We start from the raw sequence: 6160 nt of genomic DNA, 5'->3' as shown, positions 1-6160 counted from the left end.
AATGAACTGTAGCTCCTCAGTGTCGGCAGCATTCGCGCAGCCCCAGATCATGACATTCCCACCACCATGCTTGACTGTAGGCTAGACACACTTGTCTTTGTACTCCCACCTGGTTGCCACCACACACGCCTGACACCATCTGAATCAAATAAGTTTATCTTGGTCTCATCAGACTACAGGACATGGTTCCAGTAATCCAGATAAACATCTAACAAGGGCGCTCTGAAATGTCAGGACCAGCAGATAATGTCTGCATTGGATAAGGGTATTGAGAGGATGTGATCTTCAAACACTTCAGGCCGCACTCAAAGAGGAAAGCAATCTCTAATAGAAAACAGATAAAAGAAAAAGACGCCTCTAAGTGTAGAATTTTTTTTTTTATATCCCCAAAAAGGATTAAAAACACTTACAGGATCAAAGATAACAAAGGGCATATCATGCGTGTGTACAATGGGTGATCCAGCATCAGGAGGGTCCCAGTATATACAACTTCCAGCAAAAAATCCAGGGAGACCAGCAGATGTGCGCTCCAGGCTCTGGAAACACTGGTGAAGCAGTCTAGGTCAGCATGGAACAAGGATCCCGGAAATGACGTCAGCAGAAGCGGACAACAACCAGCGTGGACCGCAAACAGAAAATAGGTCATCAATATGGGACGAGTTTTGGAACTACTGATTGGTTCCTTCTTCAGCCAATGACGTGGTTGTTGTCCCCTTCGCACGGTTTTCTCTGCAAGAAAGCTACTGGGAGAGCTTTTTGCCAAGAAAACTATACTGACGGGAATCTCGACGAGAAAAATAGAGAACCTGCTCTCTATTTTCTGGTCTGGATTCTCGGCAGGAATGTTTTCCTGCCGAGAAAACCGAGCGTGTGTATATGCTTACCTGTCCCCGGTAAGCCCGTGCATGCTCAATGAGATATTGACGCATGCGCGGTAGCTTACAAGGGTAGTGTAGGGTGTAGCATGATGGCGGCAACGGCATCGAGTGTGACAAGCGCATGCTCGTCGTAGTCAATGACGTCACTGCGTGCTTGCCATTCAAAAGAACGGCGGTTCTTTTCAATGGCCAGTGTGTACACTCTGCGAGCAGGAAAGCTTGCAAGGAATCTCGTCAGGAAAACCGATGTTTTTTTCCTGACGAGATTCCCGGCCGTGTGTACAGGACTTTACACAAAGATATTGATAAGATAGAATGAGTCCAGAGATGGGTAACAAAAATGCTGAAACATAATACATATCAGGAGCAGTGGTACAGTCTAGAGCAGTGGTCTCCAAACTGCAGTCCTGGGGCCGGGTGGGGCCCTTTGCTTGCCTTTATCCAGCCCTTGAGGCACTATTTATTCCACTGACACCAACAACGTGGCATAATTCCTTCCACTGACACCAACAACGTGGCATAATTCCTTCCACTGACACCAACTGTTTCTCCCCTTAATACCAAACATCAGGCATCGTTTACTCCCACTTGGCACAGTCCGGCTCCCCTAAAGTCTGAAGGACAGTAAACTGGCCCTTTCTTTAGAAAGTTTGGAGACTCCTGGTCTAGAGCAAAGAAGGGAAAGGGGAGACACGATTAAAACCTTTAAATACTTCAAACCAGCGAATAAGGTTCAAGAGGGCAGAATTTTCAATATGAAGCCAAAATTGGGAACACAGTGACATGACCTTAAACTAACAGGAGTAAAGTTTAAAACTTATCTTAGAAATTATTATTTTACTAAAAGAGTTATCGAAAGAGTGGCTCTTCTCCAGCTCCAAACTCATTATGAGGATGAAGAAAAGTATACCGCTCTAAAAACAATCAATCTCCATTGCTTCCTTCCCAACAAACCAAGAGGGTGCTGGCTGTGCTCAATTGCCATGAGATGAAAGAAAAATCCTGGATCGCCGCACTCCTCAAAAAACTATGTCTTTATTCAAAACATGAAAAAACAACAAAAATTCAAATGGAAAAAACAGCTAAAATTCATGCAGTCAAACAAGAAGTGGATTAGGAAAAAAGAGCTGACATGTTTTGCATCCTGTAGCTACGAGTAAGCATCACAGGATGCGAAACATGACAGCTCTTTTTTCCTAATACACTTCTTGTTTGACTGCATGAATTTTGGCTGTTTTTTCCATTTGAATTTTTGTGTTTTGAATAAAGACATCGTTTTTTGAGGAGTGCGGCGTTCCAGGATTTTTCTTTCATCTCAGTGTGAGGATGGCCTGCTCTTCCACGATCTACAGTCGGGCTTCCGCCCTGGGAGGGGAACCGAGCTGGTAGCTTTGTCCACTCGAGAGAAGCTCCTTAACGTGGTGGATGCGGGCAGGTCGGCAGCCCTGGTGCTGCTCGACCTGTCCGCAGCCTTTGACACCGTGGATCACTCCATTCTGCTATCCAGACTCGAGTCCTCTTTCGGACTGGGAGATACTGCCCTTGCTTGGTTCCGTGATTTTTTAACAGCTCGCACCCACCAAGTTAAGGTGGGCTTTTTTCTATCCCCGATTACCACAGTGGAGAATGGGGTCCCTCAGGGATCCGCCCTGTCCCCCATTCTCTTCAAAGTTTATGTTAGGCCTTTACCTGACATTATTGCCAAACATGGTCTCTGGTTCCATTTGTATGCGGACGACATCCAGTTGGTAGCCGATGTTTGGGACAAAGATAAAACAATACTCAGACAAAAAAAGTTTTTAAACAGAAAAATACAAAAACATGTCAAAATAAAAAAACGGCATACTTGATGGACCACTTGGTATTTTTTCTGCCATCACTTTTCTATGTAAGCTAAAAATACAGCCACTTTAGCTGCAAACATCACTAATCCATATGCAGCTAATGATGTCCAGATAACAATGCTGCCTTTAAAAAGTCCATGTGGATTACTTTAGAACCCAGCTACAATCCAACACTTTTTGTTTTTTAGATTTGTGTGGGAGAGGGGTCATATGTTAGTGAGATTTACCCTAACTTTCTGTTCTGGTAAAATGGTGTCTCAAGCACGTGGGCCAGAAGTAGCAAAAAAAAAAATGCACATTTATATTATAGATTAGGTAGAGGTTAGAATATCCTTCAGGTTTTTATTGGTGTTAGTGTATCTGTCCCAATATCAGTTGCACCCTCTCATTCCCTGTCCTGGTGTCACCACAACAAAAAGTGATGAGGGAAATCTTGCGAATAAGGACACTAACAGAAATAAAAACTTCTAATAGTAAAACACCTGCATTTTTATAGACAAACATACAGTAAATGGAGACCTCCAGCTGTTGCTTCAAAATATCCCCTGATCAGTGGCGGGGCACAAACAAACTAAATAATACTGTAGCCACTGTGCCATCAATTGCAGCCACTGTGCCCTCAATTGCAGGCATTTGTGCCCATAAAATACTGCCACTTGTGCCCCATAAAATGCTGCCACTTGTGCCCATCAAATGTCGCCACTTGTGCCCATCAAATGTCACCACTTCTTTCCCATCAAATGTAGCCACTGTGACCCCTGCCCAGCCACTGTCTGCCCGGCAGTTACCCCATCTTGGTGGCGGGTCAGGCAGCGGGTGACGGCAGCGAGCTGTGGGATGGCTCCTGTGTCCTCCATGCTTCCCCCTCCTCTCTTCTTCTGCTCTGCTAGGCGTCCATTAGGGGCGCCTGTGCCTTCAGCCAATCAGGTGATGGGTATTAGACCCGCGCTTCCTGATTGGCGGAGAGGTGGTTCAGTGTTAGAAAAGCAAATAGTATTTACTGTTCTAACACATCTGGGTGGACTCATTGTGCTCACCTTTTTTGAAGCCTATTAGAGCCTATAGTGAAAAGGGTCCGAACGCCTGAATAGGGTGGTGGTAGTGGCAGCCATGGATAGATTCATGGTGCATTAATCAATCCATTAGTCATATAGGGGGTGGCGTGATGAAGGGGGCGGCGCCCGTGCGCCTTTAATGGATGGGCCGCCCCTGCCTCTGATAGCCAATATATGTAATTAAATAAATAGCAGCGCTATAAAATCATATCCACTATGAAAAAAAATGCATTATTGGACCAGACGTTTATGTTATCCCAATTCCTGATTATTAGATTGGCAAAGCTTGGTGCAAAATTTAAATGCATAGCAGTGCCCTTAGTCTGCAGGATTCCATTGTTATTCTGGTGATATCTGCAATGAACTATGCTTGTAGGTTATGCCTGAGCAATGTGTAAGGTAGTATGTGAGGGACGATAAGCCAAATTCATAGGGAATGGAGGGGTACGGGGAGTTTACATTTAGGGATAACCAGAATAATTTGGGGAGCAAATGAGAAACCGGGAGCTTAGATCATAGTATGCTGCCTAATTTCTTTATGAAACACCAAAAATCCACATAAGAATGAAATGTTTTCATTATTGAATCCCTCTCCTCCCAACTCCTTCCATAGGCTGTTGTAGTATCATTAATAATTCTACTAGATCTATACATTGAACACCCCGTCACCTATGGGCTTCAATAAGGACATGGAAATTAGCACTATTCTATTACCACAAGTTAATAAGTTAAGACCCGGACCAATATGCAGGTTAAGGACCTGGCCCCTTTTTGCGATACGGCACTGCGTCGCTTTAACTGACAATTGCGCGGTCGTGCGACGTGGCTCCCAAACAAAATTGGCGTCCTTTTTTTACCACAAATAGAGCTTTCTTTTGGTGGTATTTGATCCCCTCGGTTTTTATTTTTTGCACTATAAACAAAAATAGAGCGATAATTTTGAAAAAAAATCTATATTTTTTACTTTTTGCTATAATAAATATCCCCAAAAAAGATATAAAAAAACTTTTTTTTCCCTCAGTTTAGGCCGATACGTATTCTATGTATTTTTGGTAAAAAAAATCACAAGAAGCGTTCATTGATTGGTTTGCGGAAAATTTATAGCATTTACAAAATAGGGGATAATTTTATTGCATTTTTATTAATATTTTTTTTTTTAATACTAATGGCGGCGATCATTGATTTTTTTCGTGACTGCAACACTATGGTGGACACATCGGACATTTTTGACACATTTTTGGGACCATTTTCACAACAAAAAGTGCTATAAAAATTCACTGATAACTATGAAAATGACACTGGCAGTTAAGGGGTTAACCAGGAGGGGGCGCTGTAGGGGTTAAGTGTGTACTAAGAGAGTGTTCTTACTGTGGGGGGGGCATGGCTGTGCGTGTGACGTCACTGATTGTCGTTCCCTAACACAGGGAACAGATGATCAGTGACAGCCACACTAGGAAGAACGGGGAAGGTTTGACCCGATCGCGGGACAGCGGCGGCGATCAGGTCCGCTGTTCCCGCAGGGACGTCATGAAGAGAACCGGATCGTGAGCATGCACCCGGCGGTGTGCTGCGCGACCCACGGCTGGGCTCTTAAAGGGGACGTACATGTACGCCCTTGTGCCCAGCTGTGCCATTTTGTCGACTTATATCGTCGTGCGGCGGTCCTTCAGTGGTTAATGACACATAAACATAGTTTACATATTAATTGTAATTTTTCAAATTGTCTTATATCTTACCCTTATTTATTACACACACACCGTATTTATAAATATATTTGCCCATCTATATAATAGAATTTTTTAATGCAGCTTACCTGTAAAATCCTTTTCTTGGGAATACATCACGGGACACAGAGCCTTTAATTACTTAATGGGTTATGTAGTCAATACAGGTGATTGGACACTGGTAAACCCAATTAAAATTTAGTTCCTCCCCTATATAACCCCTCCAAAATGGAGAGTACCTCAGTTTTGTAGCAAAGCAATAGGTGTCCCACGTTTAACTCTGAAGAGGGGCGGGAGCTCTGTGTCCCGACATGTATTCCCAAGAAAAGCATTTTACAGGTAAGTTGTATTAAAAAATCCTATTTTCTTGCTCATACATCACGGGACACAGAGCCTTTAATCACTTAATGGGATGTCCCATAGCAATGCTAAACTTGAGGGGAGGGAGACACAGATCAGAACAAGATTGCCATTGGGCCAGAGGATCTATACTGCTGCCTGCAGCACACTACGCCCGAAGGCGGCATCCTTGTACCCTCTCACATCTACCAGGTAGAATTTAGTAAATGTATGGACCGAAGACTAAGTAGCAGCCTTACAGATCTGAGCCATGGAGGCCTGGGGATGCACTGCCCATGAAGCACCAACTACTCTAGTCG

This window comes from Rana temporaria, chromosome 7 (assembly GCF_905171775.1).
Source record: "Rana temporaria chromosome 7, aRanTem1.1, whole genome shotgun sequence".
NCBI lineage: Eukaryota > Metazoa > Chordata > Amphibia > Anura > Ranidae > Rana > Rana temporaria.
This window is presented reverse-complemented; position numbering follows the sequence as displayed.